This window comes from Liolophura sinensis, chromosome 6 (genome assembly GCF_032854445.1).
Source record: "Liolophura sinensis isolate JHLJ2023 chromosome 6, CUHK_Ljap_v2, whole genome shotgun sequence".
In the NCBI taxonomy this organism is placed as follows: Eukaryota; Metazoa; Mollusca; class Polyplacophora; order Chitonida; family Chitonidae; genus Liolophura; species Liolophura sinensis.
The window spans coordinates 47,330,737-47,358,270 of NC_088300.1; the positions used below are offsets into that span (position 1 = coordinate 47,330,737).

A 27,534-nucleotide genomic window follows, 5' to 3' on the forward strand; every position below is an offset into this window, starting at 1 on the left:
AAATGGTGATGGGGACAATGGTTACTGGGCGCTCGAGACGCAGGTAAAAATGCCGTTAACTGTTATACTTCAACACCTGGCAGCCTCAAGTACAAGGCATGGTCATTTGTTATTCTCCTTCACTGACTGGGATCTATGTACATACTTATATATATGCAATGTGGTCAGAAAGGCTGGATGTTTTTTCGAAGTGTTTATCTAGTGAGCGAGTATTCTATTCAAACCCCAGAACACAAAAATAACCAAGATTTCGATGACAGCCTCTGAGGTACCTATTCTTACAACAATAAACAACATTTTTGACTTAAGATAACAACCAGGTTTGTGTCCTGAAAATTTGGACGATTCTCGAATGATCCTTAATCTGATTTTTGTTGCGTCGTTAAACACAGCTGTTTTCAATTAACCTGCTTGAAAAAGTGTGCAACTATAAGATTCACAGAGCATTGTCTTAATTAAGAGGTGGTAGTTTTTTTTTATTTTAGACTTATCTCTCTCAGCATAGAGTGTTAGATATGTCATATTAACTTAATCAATCACTTAAGTAAAACAAACAATCATTTTATCATTGTCATTTTATAAATAATTTGTTACTTGAACTCTGACTTGACCTCCCTTGAAAATGTTTATACTACTCTTCCAGGATGATAAATATCTAGTCACGTGACGAATATATTTATATAGACAGTGGCACTCGTGTTCAGTGTGGACAAATATCCATAATTGTCTCTTTTCAAAGCGCATTTATGTAAGTAACGTCTATCGATTGCGTGACCAATTAAATACCTCTGAAGTAGTTACATCGCTGATGATGCTGGGAAGTAATTTACCTATTGAACCAATAAATCAGGCTCAGCACAATGCTAGTTTGTATTTGTTATTGTAATGTACACAGCAGCCTTATTATTGACTGTAAATGGTCGATTAACTGTTTGCACGATCGACAGATTGCTTGTATTGGCGAAAAAGCGAGTTGTAGGAACGGTTTCAGTGCTGTACCAATATAGTTTTATTTATGTGGTAGTTTTATAGTGTTGTCTGTATTAGCAAAGCACAACAGCTATCAGGCTCTTGAGTTATATAGAAATCCCATATATACGCCGTATGTCTATATCTCTTATAAGGTAAATGCAGTTAATTAGGATTAGCACTAATATCATTTCGTGGGTATTTGTCAGCCATGCATCCCTTCTATCTGAATCACCCACAAAGGCACCACAATTTGCAAAGCCTCTCTTTGATTTGCTACACATTTTCGTTATAGGCGTTTTTTTTTCACCTATAATATATATTCTCTTTACCACAAAAGGCTTACGATTCTTCAACATGTGACACCATTTCAGTCAAATTTGCCATCTGCTGTCACGAAACTCGGGCAATTGTGACTTAATTTCCAGTAACTGAAATTTACACCTACAGACTGTGAATTCGTTTTCCTCCGGCTAAACATATAGTTATGACCTTGACAAAACATGGCTGACGTGTTAATTTTATTAACACTAAAATTGAAGGTAAATGTTACACGGTATATTAAAGCGTTGGGGGAATAGGTTAGTTTGCCCTTCAGAACGTGACCTTCACATGCACAGTACAATATATATAGATATTTGATTCTTTTGTCCATCGCAGAAACCCAGCGACAAGTCGCACGACAAGGATATGCGTCAAGGCATTATGCAGAGCAGTAAAGATCACATAATTAAAAGCATTCGGAGATATTGGAATTAGTTTAAAGCATGTTCTGTTTTTTTTATATCATGTCGTGCATGAGATTATTGATCAAAACAAATGCAGAATGATGTTGTGCGCATGATATTTTCATTAAATGTCATGAATAGGGAAACGTCTTTCGATGCATATCGGTTCAGTTTATATACGATGTTATAATCCGTCAATGGGTTAAATCAAGCACCACCCAGGACTTCATGCTCCCAGAAAAGCTCTTGCGATCTCTTTCAGGATCATCTCATGAGGTATCTAACTTTCACTCCGGTTCTTTTATATTCCTCCAAAAATCACGTGACGAACTGATCAGCACCACCCGTGAATTCATGCCCCAAGATAGTTCTTTGGGTCACTTTGAGGGTCACCTGATGAGGTATCTAGCTTTTACTCCTGTCCTTTTATACAATCACGTGATGAAATCAACCAATCAGCACCAACCGGGACTCCAAGCTCCCCCAAAGTTCTTGGGGTCACTTTGAGGATCGTCCGGAGGGTATCTGGCTTTCACACCTGTCTTCTTATACTCCTCCAGCCTCGCTATCATTTGCCCAAGAATCGCAGTTTCTGTGGGAGCAAGGTCATAACGCTCCTCAGGGTCATCTGGCAACATATAAAAACAACATAACTGGCTAAATGTTATGACATACGTATCTCATCAGCCATCAGGCAGTTTATTTCAAAATGAGAAACAGTTTCAAGTATGAACGTCTGGGGCATGGAAAGAGATGAAAAGAGTGGCGACTCCTTCGTGTTAGCACTTGGTGGCAAGTGTAGGCGAAACTATATGCACAAGTGAGATATCGAAGTTCAAAATCAGCCAAAGCGCATACACTGAGATAATCGAAATATTTTAACTAATCAGGGGCCAGTTATTTCTATAACCCGATGACGGTGTTGTTTCCGCTTACGTCACCAGGAGCCTATCTTGCCTTTTAGCCATTCGTGTCCACGAGTAACGCTACATCGTGTTTCCAGGTTTGGGCACCCCATGGCCACGTAAGAATTTCTAATTAAAAGTTAATTTATAAGATGACCAAGAACGTCAGAAAAAATGACTCAAACCATTTAGGCCTGTTTCCACCCATCTTCCTAAATATATTATTTGTTATCTTTTCTTGTAATGAACGCTTTGGGCCGTGCTTAATACACAACTAGACTCACAGTAAGTATGGTCATAAACCTGACCTAGACTGGAGTAGCTATAGCTACACAAATGTCATAGGATCGATAATGTGAGTGACCAGTTGGTTCAGGTAGCCATGGCTACACAAATGTCATAGGATCGATAATGTGGGTGACCAGCTGGTTCAGGTAGCTATAGCTACACAAATGTCATAGGATCGATAATGTGGGTGACCAGTTGGCTATAACCCTGCCTCTAATACTGTAGAGCCGATAAAGTTGGTGATCAGTTGGTTCAGGCAGCTATAGCCCTACCTCTAATATTATAGAGCCCATACTGTGGGTGATCAGTTGGTTCAGGTAGCTATAGCCCTACGTCTAATATTATAGAGCCGATACTGTTGGCGATCAGTTGGTTCAGGCAGCTATAGCCCTACCTCTAATATTATAGAGCCCATGCTGTGGGTGATCAGTTGGTTCAGGTAGCTATAGCCCTACGTCTAATATTATAGAGCCGATACTGTTGGCGATCAGTTGGTTCAGGCAGCTATAGCCCTGCCTCTAATATTATAGAGCTGTTGGTGATCAGTTGGTTCATGTAGATACATAGCCCTACGTCTAATATTATAGACCCGATTCTGTGGGCGATCAGTTCGTTCAGGTAGCTATAGCGCTACCTCTAATATTATAGAGCCGATATTGTAGCTGATCAGTTGGTTCAGGTAGCTATAGCCCTATCTCCAATATTGTAGAGCCGCTACTGTTGGTGATAGTTGGTTCAGACAGTCTCTCGGGTAGATATAATCCTACCTCTAATGTTATGGTAACTTTAGCCCTACCTCTAATATTATAGAGCCCATACCGTTGGTGATAAAGTTGGTTCAGGTAACTATAGCCCTACGTCTAATATTATAGAGCCGATACTGTGGGTGATCAGTTGGTTCAGGTAGCTATAACCGTGCCTCTAATATTATAGAGTCCATACTGTGGCTGATCAGTTAGTTCACGTAGCTATAGCCCTGCCTCTAATATTATAGAGTCGATACTGTGGCTGATCAGTTAGTTCAGGTAGCTGTGGCTCTACCTAGAGCCGATATTGTAGCTGATCATTTGTTTCAGGTAGCTATAGCCCTACCTTTAATATTATAGAGTCGATACTGTGGTTGATCAGTTGGTTCAGGTAGCTCCTCGGGTAGGGGGATGCTCCGTGTGTCCTCTCCCGGAAGGGGATACCAGTCGTTGTATTTGCCAGCTTGTCCTTCTATCAGCTTGTAATCGTCTTGTCTGAAAACCAGATTTGGTCTGCTTTGTTAATCGGATTTGCATTTGCATTTAACGCCTTCCACCTTTCTTACCCAAGGTACCTTTCCTGCGATAACTTTTTGTGAGCAATCTGGCAACGAAGGTAGAGATCGATATCAATGAAAACAAAAAGCTTATAGGATTGTGCTCTCAATGGTTTTTTTATTTGTCAACAAAATCTAGAGCACACATCGTTTTGAATAATATGAACTGGAAAAAAAACAACTGCCAATCGCAATGCAAATTTACCTTGTATTCTCAGTATCTTTGTCATCTGTAACTTCTTCAACGTAAAAATTCTCTTATTCACAATAAAGACGATTTAACTTTGCACCTGACTACAATAGGGGAATCCAGTTCGAAGGCTTATCTTGTTGAAGACAAAAACAGTCCCATATGTGACCTGGCAAAAATGCTAGGCAACTTTTGTCGACATTAATTTACCGATCACCTGTCTCTGGAGGCAAAAATGACACCACTTACCTGCAGGAATTTCTTAACGTCATACACGCTCACAGCCTCGTTTTTTTCCCTTCGTTGTCTGCTCTAAATAGCTTTTTGTGAAACTTCAGAGGCCCATGTTATAGTAAATGTAATAAAAATAGTTGCCTAACATTTCTGACAGGTCACATGGCACATTATAACTTTTTCACCTTCAGCGATAAAAGACTTCGAACTCGAAACTCCCCTATTGTGCTCAGATGATGTTTCGGCAATCATATCATAAAGACTACAGGGCATCCACACAATATTCATCCCTGACTCTGATCCGTTACTGACCTGAGAGCGGCATTTTTATATATGTCATCGATGTTGTATAGGAACTCTGTCCTCGGTGGAGGTTCACCCTCACTGAGCATGCGCCAAACGCTCATACCGTCAATGCCCGGATCTGACAACACAAAGGTCATAGAGGATTGGCTGTTTCATTTATTGAAAATGGTTCACACACTTACAGCCATTTACACCAAACCAAACAATTTGTCGCAGAATTTAACTGTGTCGACCTTTTCACCAAAGATAAAGAGGTGACAATATAGAGAAAGCTATATTCTATGAGCTTTATGTTATTTACCTGGTTTCCCGCCAGCGACTTCAAGAATTGTTGGAAACCAATCTACGGCATGCATTAACCTGCAACAGACCTTACTTTTATCATACTGTGTAAAAGTAAATTAGAAAGGAGCAGCTTCCATTCAACACCCGTCACAACAACATATTCCATGGCCAATGTTGAACCACATACCCTTTGACGACCATGCAAGTGTTGTGTAAATACAGACATATGAAAAGTCTACTGCGATCTTAGTCTTCAATTACAGAGTACCGATGAATCAAATATGGCCTTGGAAAGAGTTCCAGATCCTTTTAATTGTAAAAAAAAGGGAAATGTAGGACATGTGGAGTGAACATTCCTTCTCGCAAGATCGACACAAGCAAATTTGCTCAATCTTTGGATTCCTGGAGCCCATTGTGTGAAGAAACCTATCTTTATGACAAAAGGAATATTTTCAACTTTAACATTGGTAATTATCCTTATACTTGGATAACAATATATCCCGAGAGGTGCTGCACATTGCCTGCGCATGTCTCGCCTTGCAGGATTTGTTACAGCTTGTGTGATCTGGGGCAATTTTAGTTATTATTGCAAAAACTAGTGTGTCAAGGTAATCCAATCAAAACCTTCACCCTAAACTTCTTAAACATTACAAAAGGTACAGTTCTCTTGTAAGTAAATATGGACAAAGTGTTCAGAAGCCTCGGCACTCTGCATCACATCTGTATCTAATTCCGCATTATCCCAAACTATATGGTTGTATATGCATTGTGCTGAATACCATGGCCAAATTGGACATACGATCAGCTGCGATCAAAGTGCAACCGAGATACATATTCTGATTTTAAAACTTTTAAAATGGCGTTGTACACGATTTGGATACTGATTAAATTTCCAGGAGCATTCCTTATACGTATTTCCTGCATATCTTGGTTGTTCTTTTAGAAATTTAATTAATTTATTTATTTAATTGGTGTTTTACGTCGTACTCAAGAATATTTTACTTATACGACGGCGACCAGCATTATGGTGAGAGGAAACCGGACAGAGCCAGGGGGGAAACCCTTGACCACTTTTTTGAAATTTGGTCCTGCGCTTATTGACCTGGAACTTCCATTATATGACTGACGATTGGCAGTTAAATGTTTGTTTCAACCTGTAGATTTATCCATGAGTCATTAAACAACATGAGCCTAACTTTTCAAGCCTTAAACTGAATCCTCACCCATTGCTGGTGTAGCCTGTTTTCTTCAGTAGCGTTCTGCTATAAACGAAAGCTGCACCTCTGGTACCCCCTTCCCATAGGGTCGTCTTAGCACCTCTTAGGGGTAAATTGTTAGCCGCAAACCAGACGGGACCGCCATTCTGTCACAAAGATTCAAGTGACGTGGTAAGTCAAAAATGCAGGACTGCATGATGTAATAATAATGTAAATGATTTAAACATTCATATTAGTTTGCTGTGTTTAAATGCAGAATGCAGATATAAAATGCTTCCACCATTGGAAATGGTGGGCCACTTTTGCTACATCTTATTGTATCCTGTGATTTCGAGATCAATACTCGCCTGGTGACGTGGGGTTCCTATCCGTGTAATGTCGACTCGAATCCAAATTAAATGGACAAAACTGTTCCATAGCCATGCATTCATGGGTATAATGCAATGTGTAGCACCAGACTGCTCACAAAGAGTCATCGCGAAATAAACAACAGATTACACTAGAGACCCGAATTATACTTTACTTGGGAAAGGCTCACAATTACGGTCTGCATCGATTATCAGGGCATTCACAGGTGTGACCGCGCGTTCGAATCCAGCTAATGCTGTTTTATCTGAACGTTTGCTAGGTCTGTTGGTTTACCCAATTTTGGTGCTAAATATTCAATCAGTGTTATCAAATCTATGACTTAACATATCAAGAAAAGTCCATGACACATCTCAGTTCTGTTGAAATGACTGGTCGGCCATCTTTTGGACTCGTGTTGAAATTATAGGTTACGTCACTCTAGCGTGAGAAAATACGTCAAAGTCATTCAATGCATAGGTATAGCTCACGTCGGTGGTAAAGATGATTAAAGTGTTATCCATATAGCCATTGTCATCTAAGGCCCGTGTGATGTTTCCTATAGCTTCGTCCAACGCTGTTATCATGCCTGTGAAAAGCCACCAGAGCAGGGGAGGTAAAAATGCCACGTTATTGACTAGAATAGACATATTCAGTGATCTCCCTTTTGATCTTTATTGAATACGTGCATAACAGGATAGAGGCTGTTCAGAGTTAGCTCAAATAGTGCAACGAAAACCGCATTAATACTACATGATGTCTCTTGATAAATACAAAGTTATAGGGAAACACTGGATGAAAAAAGAAGAACATATAACCCTAGATTAGAAGAAATCTATATGTTGGCATTTTCAGGCCACATAGTAAAAGCAAATGTCTCTTTATAATCACCGAGTTAATTTTCCTTTAATAAGCCGCCATACTTACCACACTTTTTGCGTCTTGTGATATTCTTTATATTTGGATACATATCTTCGAATCTTTTCGGAACCTACAGTGAATAATTCAGGTATTTGGTCGACTGCAAAAATGCTATTCCTATAGTTTAAAGGAGAAGAAAATTTAAATATCAATCAAATACCATTGAAAGGAGTATGTATTTCTTCGCAGGTGCATCCTATAAAAAATTTTTAATATGTACCTCAAGTTGATAAATTATAAATGAAGTCCAAAATCCGCTGTGGGCAACTCCATTTTGCCTAAGAACTAGTGCTGAAGTCTTCTGTGTTAGGGGGAGAATTGCTGTCGGAAACCGCTGAAGTGCAGTTCGTACATATGCGGTAGAGCTCTTCTTCCCAGAAGGTAGAGAACAGTACAGTTTGTTTTCAGCTTGACGATCGGGAAACCGGAATGTTGGACATAGGTTCCGAGTTTAAACGAACAAGCCGGCAATTTTAACAACTCTCATTGGCTGAGAGGCAACAGCATAAATTACAGTGTGTTAAATATGGAGGATACGATGGACAGCGATTTATGCCAGCTTTGCCCTTTTCAGGCTTTACGTGTATGGCGAGGAAAAATGGCAAAATTATGCAGCAGGCACCACCATATAGAAAAAAATGTGCTCTTTTTAGCCTATGGTGTCATGTTTTTAAGATTTCTTCTCCTTTAACATGTAGGCTGCGTATTTCACCATCTCACTGACCTTCCAAATACCGGTTTTTTTTACTACTTAATTAACAGGAGTTTATTATATCCTAAGAAATATTCCACACAGTTTATACTGATATATTCCAGTTGAACAATACAAGTGTTAAATTTCTATAACCCTGTAATTAAAGACAAATCGCATGTGTATTTCTGTGTCATAAGCTACAACAAACAAAAACAAAACGGCATCCGCCAGAAAGCACTCTCCAAACACTTTGTACAACAACAAACATTTTACTATATCTGAACTCACCATAATAGGAGCGTGGACTGACTGGAATGGTAAATATACAAATAACGGTTTGGACTTGTCGTGGGTTTGAAGTATGTCTTCTGTTCTCCGCACAAAAATATACTGGAACAGAACATGTTATCATACATGTACGAAAGCCATATTCCATATAAGAATCCATTTTTTCGTATTTTCTTTTGTAGTTGGGTTATATAGACATTGGTTAGCCTGGTGATTTACCGAAAACAAGTTTCGAGTAAATAATTTACAAGTTTTGTGAAGGTGGACTCCATATATATAGTAAGACGTATACGAATTGAAACGAAAAGAAAATACCTGTTTCTTTGTGAAAGAAATAATTAGGAAACAGCACACACTATCTACAGGACAAGAAAATGTAGATTACAAAAACTTTGTAACATTCAGTAAAGGCTTTTGTGGTGTAAGAGGCATTCGTTTCATATTCTATTCCTACTATTGTATAACCCTGTGTGGCTACCCACGATAATATAGCTGCGTTAATCACAACGGCTGAAGAATGAGAAATTTACAGTGAGTATACATCTAGCAAATGATGAAATACTGATACATTCATATGCTTAAAGTATCAGTGTATTTAAAGTTTTTTGGAACTTACCGGTGAGTAGGTTCCATTGTCTGAAAAGTTAGGTTTGGTGTCCATTCGGAAATCCAATCCGCTATAATTTTTGTAATCTGAATATTAAAAAGACCAAGAAAAGACAGATCTATATGACAATAAGTCCCATCGCACGTGCATTTCAAAAACGATCAAGCTGCAGATGAACGCAATCTCCAACAACAACAGCAACAATTAACGCTTACAATATACAAGTATATAACTTATGCATTTACCTAAGTTTGTTACACCACAAAAACATCGGCACGAAATTCGTCCACGGCGGTCAAAATTGTTTTCATTAGGCTCTATCGACCTCAGTCAAAGTATATATTAGACTAGTGTATATATTATCAAAAAATGATTAAATCATAATCCCTTTTCTTCATTTTTCCCTTTAGGTTTATTTTTGAATAATTATTGGTTTACCCTTTTTCTGAAAAATACCCGCTAAATTTCATCCTTTGTTTAATGAGTGAATCTGAAAACACCAATCACTAAAACTGCAATTAAATTTGAAACCAAACATGATCGCGAAATATGGTCATAAGCCAATCTTTCACTCAAACAATCCATCAGTCCACGTTAACAGACCTCTTACGTGAGTGTTGTAATTTTCCATGCTGGTGTAGTAACCCAGGAAGCTGTCAAAGCCGCGGTAAGTCGGTGTATAGTTCCAGTTACAGAAGCCCAGATGCCACCTGAAAGAAAGTTCAGTTAATTATAAAAATGTGATCTGTTCGAAACCCAAAACAGATTTTACAGAATAGTTGGTATATACATATTTCTGTATTACCATTCAAAATGAAAAAATCTAAAATAAGAAATATTTCTATATATAATTTTAACTATATAGTTAGATAACAATTTAGTAGGTAAAATGATGATAACTGTAAAAGTTATCATAAATTATGATAATGATTAATTTGCAAATAAACTCTAATGTCATCAACAAAATGACCGCAAAGTCAAGGTTATTTGGTTTCAGTTGATGCCTGTGGGGAGTGATTAATTTGGTGTTTTACCAAAATGCCCTTATAAATGTAACGTAAATCTAAATCCACTTATTTCAAATACCTTACTTTAGTGAAGCGATACTAAAACTTTCGCGAGGAGGTGGACAAATATAATTTTTTCGGTGAGAGATGGGCTTAACTAGTTTCACCACCGAATCTGTTTTCTGTGAGAGAGAATGTACCCTGTAAGTTACTTAGAAGATGACGCCTGGCTGTGAAGATTATATTTTTCGGAACTGATTGCAAATCATGTGAATTAAGTCATAGACTTGGACAAGATAAATCTATATTTTTCTGACAGCATATTTGGTTCAAAGACATATATACAGATAGTGTAAATACTGACACCAAATGATTCAGCCAGAACTCGAAGCTACTTGCCATAGCTCATACACGATGCAGAAACCAACACAGATACACAGAAGAGTTTCAGAAAGGGAGTGAATGTATAGCTAAATTAAGCATTGTCAGTGTGAAGATTTCCAGAAAGAAGCAATAAAAGAATTCTCTGCGATAGGGCCGAGGTACTCAAATACACATGTATGTGAATAAAATGTCACAGCATATATACACAGCCATATAATCGAAGGGAATACTTGAGATGCGTTAATTAAGACGCGATTCGTATGTTTGTTACCATCGCAACACCTGAGTTGTAAAAGAATTGGACATCCGCGCAAAAAACATGATGGAAATAAAACCTACGGAACAGAAAACACAAAACACAGACGAAAGAGAATAACCTGGGTTTCAGTAAGTGAGGAACGTAAACTCACTTCAGAATATAGACTCACTGTCAACACAAAGTATCGCTTTTCGCCATTCTGAGACGTGTGCAATCGGTCAGAAACTCTCATATCGTTACCATGCCAACAAGCATGGCGAAAGTATCTCATATATCTGAGTAATGACACACAATAAGTTCGTACATCTTTCCATCAGACAATTCTTCTGAGCCAATGACTATCTCACGGGATTCATCCACAGGTTGCCTGAAGACCTTCTCATGTACAACCGGAGAGGAAACCAGCAATTTTTAAAAAAAAATTTTATGAAACGCTAAAGCACTTCCCGCTGCTCATTGTAATCTTGAACTGAATCGACACTACAATATATGCACTAAATGTTAAGAGTTAATCTGTCCGAGTTATTTATATGGATTACAGAATACCCAGACTTATCAGCCCAGAAATATAACTTACTTGCCAACGATATGTGTAGCGTAACCCACATCTTTGAGTTTCTGGGGTAGCAATGTCACATTCAGTGGTAACCCAGTGGGTTGTGAAGCCAGAATCACATAATGCTGTTAAAATAAAAAGAAGTTAAGAGGTTGTGCATTGTGTTGTCGACAAACAGGTCAGTCAGTGGGTTATAATCCTTGTCGCATATATGCAAACAGGATTACTACTCTGCAAAACAGTGGCAACCCAAAGGATTATGGAGCCGGATTTACAAAGCGCTGTCAAAAGAATGCTAACCCTGTGGGTTTTGTTTCCAGAGTCACAGTACCGTCAAAACAGAGGGAGGTCAATGAGATATGCAGCCAGAATGACGTCAGTGGGTTGTGAAGCCGGAGTTACATAGCGCTGTCAAACTTGTGGGAAGTCAGTGGGTTGTGAAGCCGGAGTTACATAGCGCTGTCAAACTTGTGGGAAGTCATTGGATTGTGAAGCTAGAGTAACATAGCGCTGTCAAACCTGTGAGTGGGTTGTGAAGCTGGAATTGCATAGCGCTGTCATGCCTGTGGAAAGTCAGTGGGTTGTGAAGCCTGAGTTACGTTGTGCTGTCAAAACAGAGGGAAGTCTGAATGACAAAACGGTGTACAAATGGATGGAAGACAGTGGGTTGTGCAACCATAACCGCATAGTACCGTAAAAAGAGGCAAGAAAGTACGTTATGCAGACAAAATGCCTCAATTTGTTAAAAAAAAGCAAGGTTTTAGTGAAATCTGCGACAAGGATGACAAAACCTTTTAAAAACAGGTGCAGGTCAATGGGTTGTCCAGTCAGAATGACCAAATGCAGTAACAATATGGGCAAGTCAATGGGTTGTGCAGTCAGAATGACCAAATGCAGTAACAAAGCAGGCAAGTCAATGGGTTGTGCGGTCAGAATGACCAAATGTAGTAACAAAACAGGCAAGTCAATGGGTTGTGCGGTCAGAATGATCAAATGTAGTAACAAAACAGGCAAGTCAATGGGTTGTGCGGTCAGAATGACCAAATGTAGTAACAAAATAGGCAAGTCAATGGGTTGTGCAGTCAGAATGACCAAATGCTTAAACATGTGCAAGTCTATGACACACATGCCTCAAGTACAGAGACAACCTATTCGATTGTATAAAAGCCAAAACATAATACTCGAAAAACAAGCATTGTTAGTACAGCCTCCAAAACACAAGGCTGCGCATAAAACAAAGGTCACACAGTCACATCGTACTGATCAGTACCTGGCCTATTCGCTCCTGCTGGGTGCCAAGCTAGGCAGTATCAGGATTTTGAAGGCGTGTAGAGTTTGACTCAATTTGACTGCTTACCAGACAAACGCCTTTAAATGTAGTTTTAAACTATGGAAGAGTGAGTGAGTGCTTGAGGTGTAACGTCGTACTGACAATTTTTCAGTCATATGACGACGAAGGAATCCTTAGAGTACATGTAATGTGCTCCCTTCTTGCAGGACGGATTTCCACCGCTCTTTTATCTAGTGCTGCTTCACTGGGACGCCTTACCGAAAGCAAGTAAGCCGTTCCGCCCGAACAATTTTGCTGATACGGGCCAACCAGTCGTTGCACTATCCCGTTCATGCTAAAAGCCAAGCGAGGAAGTTACAACTTCCTCTTTTAAGGTCTCAGGTGTGACTCAACCCCAGAAATGACCCTGGATCTACCGCCCTCGAACACAACATTTTCGTCGGTCTGTCGAAATTGAATTTGCATAGCAAAATAAAAAAATAAAAATCTTGGAGTCGTGTTGCGCACCTATCAGTTTGAAAGCAGAAATGCAGACAACCATCCCGATCTAACTTTCAATGTAGTATTCTAGCTTTTTTACATCCATTAAAAATACAGTTGAAGAGAGAAATCGCAATGTTTCGATGTAAAATTATATGTTTATGTTGTGCTTCTTTTCATGATTGAAATGGAAAAAAAGGTCGACAAGGGGCAAGACATAACATTTAATTTGAAAAAACGTCGTCTTTGGGTATAACAGTTTTGTGTTTGACCGAGACTTAGTGTTTTGTTTGTGTTTTTACAAGTTTAGTTCCAGACTCGCTCACGATGTAAGCAATTGCGATACAGATAGTAATCTGCTACTTTTTCAACCACTTAAACACTTTTTAACTGGAATTTATGAATTGTTATGAAAATGACGCTAGAAACGATTTATTTGTGTCACTTAACATTTATTTATTTGATAGGTGTTTTACGCCGTACTCAAGAATATTTCACTTATACGAAGGCGGCCAGTATTATGTTGGGAGGAAACCGGGCAGAGCCCGGTGGAAATCCACGACCATCCGCAGGTTTGTCACTAACACGTAAGCTTTATAAAACTGTGCAGATTATATCCCTACATCCATAGTTCTCTCAGAATGTGTCAGAATATTGGTTACTGAGGCGGGTGAAAATCTTGAAGGACTAGGGTACGTGTATGTTACAATGTAGGCTGATACTTGTCAGTTAATACCATGTATTTATCTATCCTTCATGGAACAAAACAATGAATGAGTTTTAAGGCTTATGTTACCTGTAAACCTGTGTGGTAAGGATAGTATCCACTCATGAAGGAATTCCTGGATCTGAAGAAATGAAATGAGCATAAGTTGTTCGAGATGATCATATACAAACCATATCTAATATTTACGACGTTAAACCCCAATCAAATAAAAAAGTTATATCTATAGTTCGTGGTCTCGATGAAACTGAAAAACTGAAACTTCCGAAGATGTGGCCGGATAACATTGAACATTTTAACATATCCTTACAATTTACTGTGGTTGTTGAGACAGTCGTATGGTAGGTGTAGCATATAGATTGGTGTTAATAGACTGTGGCTGTACTTGATTTTGCACAAAAGCTGAATATACACATTTTACTGTGCACACAGAGACAAGATCTGGCGAGCACATCGGCTGCGGTGATCGGCTTAGTTTACAACTTACGGTGATCACAATGGTTGGAGAGAAACAACTTACGCTACACGTGCATATGGACTGAACAGAAACAACTTATGGTGTATGTGCACATGGACTGAACAGAAACAACTTACGGTATATAGACACATAGACTGGACTGAAACAACTTATGGTACATGTAGACTAGACAGAAACAACTTACAGTTCATGTACACATGGACTGAGCACGTGCACATAGACTGAAAAGAAACAACCTATGGTGCATATAGACTGGACAGAAACAACTTACAGTATATGTACACATGGAATGGACAGAAACAACTTATGGTACATGTACACATAGACTGGACAAAAACAACTTAGGGTGCATGTAGACTGGACAGAAACAACTTACAGTATATGTACACATGGACACGACTGAAACAACTTACAGTTCATGTACACACAGGCTGGACAGAAATAACTTACAATACATGTACACATAGACTGAACAGAATCAACTTACGTTACATGTACACATAGACTGAATAGAAACAACTTAGGGTACATGTACACATAGACTGGACAAAAACAACTTAGGGTGCATGTACACAGAGACTGGACAGAGACATTTTATGGTGCATGTAGACTGGAGAGAAACAATTTACGGTACATGTACAAACAGGCTGAATAGAAACAACTTAGGGTACATGTACACATAGACTGGACAAAAACAACTTAGGGTGCACAGGGACATCTTACGGTGCATGTAGAATGGACAGAAACAACTTACGGTACATGTACACATAGACTGAACAGAAACAACTTACGCGTTATGTACACAGAGACTGGACAGAAACAACTTACGTTGGGTAGGACATACATCGGCTTAACAGAAACAGCTTACGGTGGGCACACTGATTGCGCAGAAAGAACTTTAGGTGTACACACTGACTAGAAAAACAAACAACTCACGGTGAGCACATCGGCTGGACATACGAAGAATTAAGTATGACCCCAGAACGGGCCATTTTATCCAGATTCGCATAATGACCTCGGGATTGTGCCAGCTAACATCATTCCATCCTTAAAAATTACAAATGTAGGAAATGAAAATGGTATTTTTTAAAGCAATGATATGGTCGCAAAAAAACGTTTTTAAATGAAAATCACAGAATTCATAATATTTGGAATATATAATTTATCCGAAGCACAGTATACGGTATCCAAGTAAAACGGCTTAGTTTGCAGCTTATATACTTAAGCTGTATGAACCCAGGCCTCTGTCGACATGTTTGTTTGTATCTCAATTTTAATAGAGAAGTACAGAGATAACTTCATCTCACAAGACGCTAATCTCGAATACACGGCCTGAGAGAGCTACCGTTTTTCCCTGAATTCAAACAAAGGTTATACTGATTAATTTTTAGACATCAAATTAACAGGAAGTCGTTGTGGGAAGCTTGTCGATAGAAAGAGGAATACTATACATTGAAAAAACATGTCACTCAAATTCTAACATTTCCAGCGAGCTTTGCACGGTTTCCTCCCACCATAATGCTGGCTGCCAGCATAGAAGTGAAATATCCTTAGTACGCCATAAAACACTAATCAAATAAATAAATGAAGTTTAACCATCATGCATCTGTGAGAGTGGATGAGCTTAAATTCGTTATACTTACCCAAGTCATCAGCTACAATGAAGATAATGTTTGGTTGTTGTTGAGCTACAGAGACTGAAAATAAACGGAGAACGAAGACAAATCCGCTAACAGTAACTTCCGTTTAGTATTAGGCGCCATGTTGAAGTTTTGTCAGGAGATCGATGCGATCTGTGTTACGAGGCTAACGCGAATTGAGTCCTAGACTGATACCACCTTGATCACTCACTTATAAAACAGATTATTGTTCTCGGCCATGTCACAGCAGCAGTGCCCAGTTAACCCGGACTTTGATATTTGCCCTATAGCTTTACGGGGTTATTTTATCCTTTGTATTTGCATAGATATAGTGACCCGCGAGAGTCTCTCCAATGATGATGTTACTTATCACGTGATTCACGTACTGATACCAATATAGTAGAGTGGGCCCATACTCCTTACAGCGCATGCGTCCCCATCCTACGTTTGCTTTACATCACTGCCACCATTATAAAATTTTGTACTGAAATCTTGGACTGTGACTGAGCAGGAAGTGATGTCATGAAGCACATAAACTTTGTCGCAATCTTTGTTTCTAACAATACTTTATACACATTCAGTCAATCTAGAAGTATGCACAACTTGGCTCTAACCAACACATGAAGCCTAAAGAAGTCCACGTACGTTGCGCGGGCTCCAAAGGTCAAATCAGTCTAGTGGTGGCAGTGATGTAAAGCGAACGTAGGGAGCGACGCATGAGCTGTAGGAAGTATGGAGTTGGCCTTTGCAATAGACATGGACAAGATGGTGCTGGAGCTGTATGTTGCTACTGGTTTCTTCACCCACTTTCACTAACACAAGCTATTTGTCTTCTCTGTCTGTATACTGATACACCGTCTATGCCAAATAATTGTTTACTATTTGTTTATTTATATCCGCGATAGGCGCTTTCAAACCTGAGAATTATCAGGACAGTTGGAATAAAACCATTTCAGTAAACCTCCATATAATCCTCTTCACTGTATGTGTGTAACAGAATAAGCCTACTTATTACACCGGTTATCTTACACGAGATATCAATTAACAATTTCGCTGATACTTTCGTTTAATTCACTTTGCCATTCGTTTTACAACGAAATAAATACGTAGTGTGAGTTGTTTTAAAAACTTGACCCAATTTACTTGTCCAGCTTCCCGTGGAAAATATTGGTCAGAGGTTATCAAGGGCACACGACTATCGCTATCTTTGATCCGTATCACTTTTCCTTTGTTTGTCCCTCTGATATCTCTTGGTCCGGAAGCATCTGCTCTAAACCAGATGTAAGTACTATTAAGAAGTACAAATATGAGACTGAAGGTCATAACAATAACACATAGATATCTGATATGGCACAACACTCTATTTCCATTCAAAATTTACAAATGGGTATATGTGGACTTTCGTAAACAGAATGTCTTCAATAAGCATTAATAAATCGTGACCGTGCATTTGACTGTTGTCATTTTTCACTTTTCCGATGGTGGGTCGGTTTTTATGTGGAGGAAACCGAAACGCCCGTAGCCAGTCACCAACTGACGAACTCTTCCAAGGTTACGTATGGACATATATGCACATCAATTTGGTAGAAAGCAATTTGTTTCCGACGTATTTTAGACTGCGCATACTGCCACACGAACGTGGTCGACAGATTATTGTGATTGAAACCGTGTCGCTATGTCCTAGAGATTAAAAGACAAATGCCTCAACCCACTCCGCCATGACTGTCTCCACGAGTTTGCCTATTTGCGGGTGTGTACCATAAAATGAAGAAAGCAATGCACATAGACTCGCATATTGATCGTCTGCTGTTCTCAATGAAACGTCAAGAGAAAGATCGTCATAGATATCGTTTTCAATATTGATTAAATCGAGATCGGTGAAAAGGCAGGTTCAAAATGAGACAATGACTCCAGAGTTATGGGTATCCATATTTATTTATTTATTTATTCATTTGATTGGTGTTTTACGCAGCACTCAAGAGTATTTCACTTATATGACGGCGGCCAGCATCATGGCAGGAAGAAACCGGGCAGAGCCCGGTGGAAACCCACGACCATCCGCAGATAGCTGGAAAACCTTAGCACGGACGATCGGAGAGGAGATGTATGTATGTGTATTTATTTGTTTGATTAATTGGTGTTTTACGCCGTACTCAAGAATATTTCATTTATACGACGGCAGTCAGCATTATAGCGAGAGAAAACCGGGAAGAGCACGGGGGAAACCCACGACCATCCGCAGACTGCTGAAAGACATTCTCACGTACGGCCGGAGAGGAAGCCAACATGAGCTGGACTTGAACTCACAGCGACCAGACTGGTGAGAGGCTCATGGGTCATTACGATGCGCTAGCGTGCTAACCAACTGAGTAACACATGTCCCTCATATATCAGATAATTAAATCCAAAGTTAAATAAATGAATCATGCCCATTATAGACAACACATCACAGACATCACATCCCACCCGGTCACACTATACCGACCCCAGTCCCATCCAGTCCTGTTTCCTTGTTCTAAACTCTCAGTGCTGAGCGCCAAGCGAGGCAGCAAGAATTGCCATTTTTTAAGTCTTTGGTATAATCCGACCCGGGTTTTATCCTGGCTCTCACAGCTTCGAAGGAGACGCCCTAACCGTTAGGCCAGCGAAGTGGTCAACAATAAAGAATTTAATCACGTATATGATCACTTGAAAACACAAGGTAAATACATGATTTCATCAGCAAACACAGTCGCTATCGAATAATACTTCTCTAGGACTGCTCACAATCGATGTACACTTCATTTCAACACCGTTGCAGTGGCTTAAGATCCTGTGATAACGGTAACCCTTTGTGTGGTGGTCCGTCCACATTTCCCCCAAACCAGCTTGGCCTTGTCCACAATGTATTGGCGAAAGTTCTTATCGCACGCCGCGTAGATCAAAGGGTTAAGAAGTGGGCTCATAAACAACAACGACATGGAGACCGAATGACGAACATCGCCTTGCGTTGAGGAGTTCTGTATGACGTCATACATCAAGCGCACCTGCGAAATACAACACTGAACATGTATGAGCTCAATGGATAGGGGACACCTGGGTAACATGAGCCACTTTTTACAAAATGTAATCAGAAATACAAAATATTCCGTTTTATCTCATACAAAACTATGCCGATTTAGGCCGCATTTATCAATGCATGAGAAGGACATTACATGTTATAGTTTTAAATAGTTTTGCATTAGATGCGAAATAAAATATGTTGGCTTTGTGGATGGTGTAAGTTGATCCTCAGCGTGGGATAAGTTGAACCGCCACATAAAGAAGCAAGTGTCCTTTATCTATTGTTAACTAGGCTGTTTTATTTCAGCATTGTTAAGTTTACTAAACTGCAAGTATTGTACTGTTTGGTTCTTTCAATGTCTGACTTGACTGGCATTGTAATGCAAAGTTTTCAATGTTGTCAAAATGACGAAAAAGCAATAATGTAAAGGAAAATACGATGAACAACATAACAGAAGGTCATATTTCTGAGTACAAGTTTTACAAAGATTACAACGATTAAACGTGCATGCCACGAGAAAAGTCAGAGAGGAATTTGAGCAGAGCAGATCTTTGGGCAGATTCCCCAAATGTGGCAGGCTCCGTCGGAGTTTGAATAATGTTATCATGTATGAAAGAGGTTTTCTGTCGACAAAGAAAATCATGTTCATTCGCTCAGTTGCTTCCGGGAGAATACACATTCATAAGCATCTTTTCCCTTTGCTTATCTTGCGTTTATACTAAACTGGGTTGATCTGAAATCTCCAGGGATAACTAACTAGGATATTTGTAGGCCTATATGACTGACAACGTGGGAATTGTGTGACTACAGGGCCCGGTTGTTCAAAAGTGTTAGCTAATACCGGTATTAAGTCATATTGTATATTTACGATTTTAACAAAACTAAATAACCAATACAGCTCAGCAGAGATAAAATGAAATAGCAGCAGATTTAGTTAATATTTAAAATACTTTTTACACAATTAGTAAAAAACTGAAGACTTGGCCTAAAGTTAAATTCTGTATTAAGTTCCAGAACAATATTGAAAAGCCGGTTCCAGAAGATAAAAATGAAGCTGTGTGAACATATTCCACACATGACTGAGATATCATCAAAATATGTCAACAATAACTTTTTGTCATACAAAATGATTTCGTTGATTTTCCGTGATGTTGTCAGATACTACTATGTAACTAGATGAAAAGGATCAGCACATATTTTCGACGATATATATGTTGCTTTTGTTTTACGTTGTAGATCCTAATACTTTTTAAAGGGGGTGACTTATCTTACCCCTTGGCTCAACTTATCCCGGTTACCCCAATGCACCATGTTAGTTCAAAATGCGTATATCAGTTGCGTTGTGAAATGGGTGTTGCAACTGCTCATACATATTCATACGAAAATGGCTACCTTGTTCAAGGAAGATGCTTTTCTAGAGTGCATAGCTGTGGATACGATGAATCTTACGTGTATCAATGCCTTACATTTTCATTGTTTCATGTGGCCGTGTGTTAAATGTGATGACAACACAGCATTTTGGGTGATTGTATACCAATGACAACTAATAAATTACGATTAACATTACTTCATGTTTTTACATAACTTTACTTAAGATAAGGTGCTACAGGGGGATTTGTAAGTTGCTACTATTCACACATTTCCATGAACATTCAGAATCAAACCCAGTTCACCCGTTACAGGTGAGCATTTGCCAACTATCACAATGGCGTCGCTACTTCATACGGGTGCCTTTTTTTTTTTTTACTTTGTCTTAAATCAACATAACCATGGCTTCTAAACGTAAAGCGGCCTACTATGCCATTTTGTTAAACTCTGCACCAGGAAGACGTGTCATTAAAGCTTATATAATTAAACTGTTATGTGGTGTGAATGTGCTGTTAATCTAAAGGGAATCAAGCTAAAGTTGCGATCAGAAAGATTTTTTCATTTTGACTTACCAACAAATATAATATTAATCTAAGCTTTGATCATAGCCTCAGTCTATTTTGTCGCTTTACGTCCGCTGTGATCAAACTGATTGAATGGTCAAACTGATTTAGCTAAATGATTGAACGTTCAAGCTGATTTAACTACCTGATTGAACGGTCAAACGGATTTAACTAACTGACTGAACGGTTAAACTGATTTAACTAACGGATTTGAACGGTCAAACTGATTTAACTAACTGACTGAACGGTCAAACTGACTTTACTAACTGAACAGATTAACTGATTTAACTAACTGACTTAACGGCCATTCTGACTTAACTAATTTAACAATTTAAAGGAGAAGAAAACTTAAAAACATGACACCATAGGCTGAAAAGAGCACATTTTTTTCTATATGGTGGTGCCTGTTGCATAATTTTGCCATTTTTCCTCGCCATGCACGTAAAGCCTGAAAAGGGCAAAGCTGGCATAAATCGCTGAGTCCATGGTGTCCTCCATCTTTAACACCCTGTAATTTATGCTGGAGGTGTGTTGCCTCTCAGCAATGAGAGTCGTTAAAACTGCCGGCTTACTCGTGTAAACTCGGAACCTGCGTTCAACATTCCGGCTTTCCGATCGTCAAGCTGAAAACGAAGTGTACTGTTCGCTACCTTCTGGGCAGAAGAGCTCTACCGGAAATGTACGAACTGCACTTCGGCGGTTTCCGACAGCAGTTCTCCCCCTAACACAGAAGACTTCAGAACTAGTTCTTAGGCAAAATGGAGTCGCCCACAGCGGATTTTGGCCCTGACTTCATTTATAATTTATCAACTTGAGGTACATGTTCGAATTTTTTTATGGGATGCACCTGCGAAGAAACATATACTCTTTTCAATGGTATTTGATTGATATTTAAATTTTCTTCTCCTTTAAGCAAATTTTTACCAGGACTTCATCAAGAAGGAAAGAAATTGTTTTCTGGGGTCTTTTTTGTTTGTTATAACCTAATTTGATTTTGCATGCATGATTATTTTCTCTCTTAGAAGAGATATAGAAGTTTGGAGGTCATGACTTATCGTGGATTCCTCCTCAGTACACTCACAAGAAAAGGGCCATAGCAGAAACAGAAGCCAAGAGCGACGACTTTTGTCTGATGGTTAGCGAAGGAACTGCGTCTTTCCCAGGCTCTGGAGACGATGGTCTGACCTAGTGGTTCTACAGCACGGGCTCGGCGGAGCTGCAACATTCAAACACAGCCGACGTTGTTGGAGGAATTCATCAGCATAATAAAAAATCTTTACAACTAATCGTAAAAATAACAAAAATTCTTAAAAAAAAACAGACAAACTAATAAACAGAACACTAATAAAACAAAGATCTGAGATTCTTGGTGAAGTACAAAAACTCTTAGTACTCTTGTTATAACTGATTACCTGATCTGATTATTAACTAGAATAGTGGTTTAATACTTGAAAGCTCTAATTACCTACGCCATGTACAAGATTTATTCACGAGGCATTTAAATAAAATGAACAACACCACATTTTGAATAATTCTAGACTAGTGTGGTCTAATAAATTGCAAATATGACTTCATCTTTTTACCTAATTCTGCATGGGCCATTATGCTACAGGGTATGGCAGGAGTACGTAAATTGACAAAGAAGCTGTAATTCAAAGGATGCGTGTGATTATTTTCCAACTATCACACTGTCGTCGATGGTCTGGTTTTACTCTCTATGTCGTAAGTCTTTTATTATGTTCATCATTGTATCTTTTCATACCTCAACGATATCAATAAGCGAGAAAAAATCAAGCTGTGTGTGTTTTATTCCGGAACATTATGTTGTGTTCAGCGTGGAATAACGGGAGATAAACAACGTGACTGTGCTTCGCTTCCCACTGACGGCATCTGTACAGTACACCTGCTCTGTTTGTTTAATCGTATTACTCTGTAGTATGTGAACACAGCAGAAAGCGCTCACAGACTAAGTTATTAATTAACATCTCATTTAATTAACAGATTTAACAGTACAGGATTAATTCCAGGATAAGAGAGCATCGGACGCAGGATATCTACCACCTGTCCAGGGTCTATACAATACAAGGGCAGTGCATAAACATACAGTGATCAAAAATTAGCGAGAAGAAAAGTCCTCAAATATGACTTGTTCTATCCTGTCATAAGTGTTTCTTTAAAAAAAGTTCCACTGAGATGATACAAACATAATAATGTACCACAGGCATTCAGGAAACAATGAGTTAAATACACTGGATATCGTTCAGGGCTGACTCAAAATGAGAAATACGCACGGTGGATTTCAATCTTTGTGAATTAAAGGTACCAGATGGACAGGCATGTTTATTCTGCTGGTAGCCGTTTGAAAATGTGACAGACAAATAAAATTACGTTTCCTGTTTCAACGCACCGATCATTTTAGGAAATATCAGCGACATCAATATGAACCATCAAATTAAGTCTACAACCAAGAAAATTTGAATTCGAAGACAGACGTTCCTTCAGGAGAGATCGAATGTCCTTTTTCAGAATTTTAGTTAGGACTTAAGTGCGTTTTTACAAAAATGAATCTGTGCAAGACGATTTGAACAAAAACCACACCGACAGTTTATCAAGGAAGCAAAAGGTTTTGGCATTCGAAATGAATATTACTAATTAACACTAGAACAGAACGGAACGGATTATTGATCCTTGAGGTACACCACAATTTCGTTGAACGACAATGTGTGCAACGACTTGCTAATTTCATTAGTCACGTTGATAACCAATCATTGGTAGATGACTGGACACTGCCATGATGAAGTTTTACCAAAAACAGATCTGATGAATGACAAGGTCAAAAAGACTAAATTGTTTTGCTTCTCTCATCGATGTTAGATACGGAGAGCACTTGCCATGTGTACTGTACAGATTTATTTATTTATTTGATTCGTGTTTTACTCCGTACTAAAGAATATTTTACTTATACGTCGGCTCGAATTATGGTAAGAGAAAACCAGGAAGACCACGGGAGAAACCCACGCACTACAAATAGATGAGAAAGATACCCATTCCGTTGTTATCTATAAGGGGCTCATCCAAAGTTCTCCAATCAAACAAATAAATAAATAAATACACATACATACACTTCAAGGACTCATTCGTCGCCATACGACTGAAAATTTGCTAAGTGCGACGTTAAACCTAACGCACTCACTCACTCATTCTTCCACAAGTATCACATTTCACAGGTGGAAAAGTTGGAAAGTAATTTGCAAAAGATGGTTTACTCCAAATATTCCGGGTTCGTCCATCTTGCTGTCATTGTCTAAATAAAAAATTCATCTTTGTGACGTTAAATAACAATCAAGTAAATACATAATTAAATTAACTTAAACAAACAAACCCCACTAACATGCAAAAATATCCCCCACTTCCCAAAATGACGTTATCACAATGCACCAAAGATCTAAGAACGTCTATAAAATACTAAATTATGACCTAACCATGCTTTAAGAGAAGCAGTCAACAGTTTTTAATGATGTTGGAAAGACCTGAGGTACGTTCAAGGCGAATGAGTAAAATCAGTGTTCAAATCGTGTACCATGCTAGTATAAAAGTTGTGGATAATAAAATTTATATCTCAGTTGCCCTTTGATTGCAACTGTTCATATGTGCAAGGAGGCGATTTAATTCTACACGATGACGATACGCCCCCCCCCCCCCCAAGCCTCCAAGCGGATTAAGCGGAATTCGACACAATCATGTAGCAGAGTCCCAGGGATTATGGACGCTCCGCCCATGTTTACTTAAAAGATTACTACACCCATTGCAAAGCTTTAGAAACTTGGAGTTTTTGCAGTAATAGCTTGTGACGTTGATGTCAAAATTGAAACTATCACTCTTGTCGTAAAGGCTGCGAGAGAGGAAAACGTTTAGATTCCTCTGTATAGGTTCTATTTTCAATACATGAAGGAATCACACGGGGACACATGTGCTTATGAGGTATATATCTATTATTTTTCATTGGTGTTTTACGTCATACTCAAGAATATTTCACTTATATGACGGCGGCCAGCATAAAAGTGGGAGGAAACCCTAGAGAGTCTGGTTGAGTTAAATTGACAAGAGGCCCTATTTCACTGGTTCATCGTTGCTGTGGTCTCACTCTCGATGTTGTACGTCTTGAGTTATATTGTGGGAAACCTTCCGACATACGGTTGGAGAAGCCCCATTTTCTGACAGCAGCCACTGTTTCTGGCGTCAGTGAAAAGTTATATATATATATATATATATATATATATATATATATATATATATATATATATATATATACATAATGGTAAATTAAATCGTGGGTTTCCCGGGTTTGCCCGATATATATACATAATGACTGTTCCATAAATGATAGTTCACTGGAAATGAAAATCAACTCTTTTATCATGTCATTGGCTACCAATTGATCTATGCGTCGAAACAGACATTCGTATACTAGCCGTCAACCAATAAGGACTTTCCGGGTCATTTGGGTATGCAACTTTTGTGACATTTGCAAAGTTCTTCAGAACAAATGTTAGCTTAACACGTAATTTTGAAGGTGTACTCCAAAAGATTAACATATATATTCATTCGTGTAAATGATACCGTCAAAGTACCTCATTTCGTAGACTCGCACAATAACTATAGATCTCATATAAGTAGATACTCACGGTGCAGGCGATGCTTGCGTTAAAATACAGCACGGTAGACATTGCCATCAAGCCCATTGCTGAGATAATGCCCAGCCACACCCTGTGTAGTTTGCCTCCTGCACCCGGGGCAAAGTCGTATGCACACACGTAGTTCTCCTTGTACAGTTTGTAAGGCTGAACCAGCCAGTGAAGGGAAAGGTCAAAGATCCAAACGTGAGCACAACAGTGACCAAAAGTCCACACCTTATAGTGGCTACGGTCACTTTTACTCTGTAATAAAACGGCTTGACCACTGACAGGTAGCGTACTCCGGACATGATCACCACGACCCAAGCTGACCAAATGACCATCGCGGTACCGCACCATCCGAGGACTGAGCACATGAGCTCGCCCCCAAACTTACCACACACCATGACGTTGCCGATCCACATGATGGTGAACAGGAGCGTGGTCACCAGGTCGTTTGCGGCCAGAGTTGTGATCAAGTAATTGTGAGAATGGTTGTTTTCTGACATGATTTGAATGAGAATGAACAATGACGTCCCGTTTAGAAGTATGGAGAGTATCAGCAAGATCGGCAGCTCGGCTTTTTGGAGATCTGTTCGGCATTCAGTTAAAGGTATGTCGGAGAAGTTGTTCAACCAGGCTAGGTGTGAAAGGTTTCTCATCCTTGTTCTATATCATTTCCCCTGATTTGAGAAATGCCAAAAATTTACATTCAAAGAGTATATGCAGTTCTTTAATCATGAGTATGACCAAAAATAGGTCCGACGTCCATTCATCTGATAGCACAACAACTTTATTCACAAAGGTTTGGTGACATCTTCAAGTCAAAGAGAAAAGTTCAACTTGAGCTCTTGTCTTTAGTCATTTCAGTATCGACCCATTTTAGTAAAAATCTTTAAGATGGAGACCTCATAAATCGGGTTATTGTGCAAAGCAGTGCACTGGGTTTCTCTGAACAGCTCGCTCTGCTGATCATCCCCACGTATTTAGTAAATGTCGTCTAACCGGACATTTTCATAGTTCATTAAATCCGCTCTCTCTTCTGCACCAGAACAGAATAATTTGTTCCTAAAAACAGTGCTTTCAAAACCAACCTGTAAGTAAGGTATGCTTCAGAGGGTGCACGGTTCCAAAACATGCGTTCCAAAAGACTGTGGATTTCCTGTAGCTGTTTGTACGCCCCAACACTCCTGTGTCTAATTAGACTGTTAGCGTAACCTGCTCTCACCTGACGACGTGTCCATATATCTCTTGATTCCCTGTTATGTCTCAACACTCTTTTCACAGATTAGAGCTCATACCGATTTTTCAGTATATCCGACTGTTAACGCCCACCTTACATGCAACACAAGCGTCTTGTATCTCGGGCAGGCAACATCCAGTTTCACATCCGCCTATCTGTCACAAACTACATTATCCCATGCCAGTGTTTGGCTTTGCGTGCTATATCTGCATAACATCCTACATCGAGGCGAAGCGGAGCGTTTTCGAGCAATAGTGTCGTGATCGAGCAACAAAGAATCAAAATCAACAAAAATTGGTCCTACAAAAAAATGAGCTTTCATAGACCATGGCTACTACAGAGAAATCCTGTTAATTGATTTGGATGAGCGCGACGAGGCAGAAATTAGCGCGATGGTATGTGTTAATGGACGATTGGTGATTTTGCCGAAGCATGAGTTCCTGAAGAATTAGCCTGTGGCTTTGCACTGAGACAGCAGAAAATGACAGTCATTATTTTTTTATTTTTTTTTATTATGTTTTTTATGTAACACTGTGTGGAGATTC

The 27,534-nt window shown here is 39.1% G+C and overlaps 1 pseudogene; it reads right to left on the reverse strand.

Moving 5' to 3' along the window:
- Nucleotides 1-1,470: 1,470 nt before the first annotated feature.
- LOC135467272 (arylsulfatase B-like) lies at nt 1,471-26,255 on the reverse strand (annotated as a pseudogene).
- Between the last annotated feature and the right edge of the window lie 1,279 nt (nt 26,256-27,534).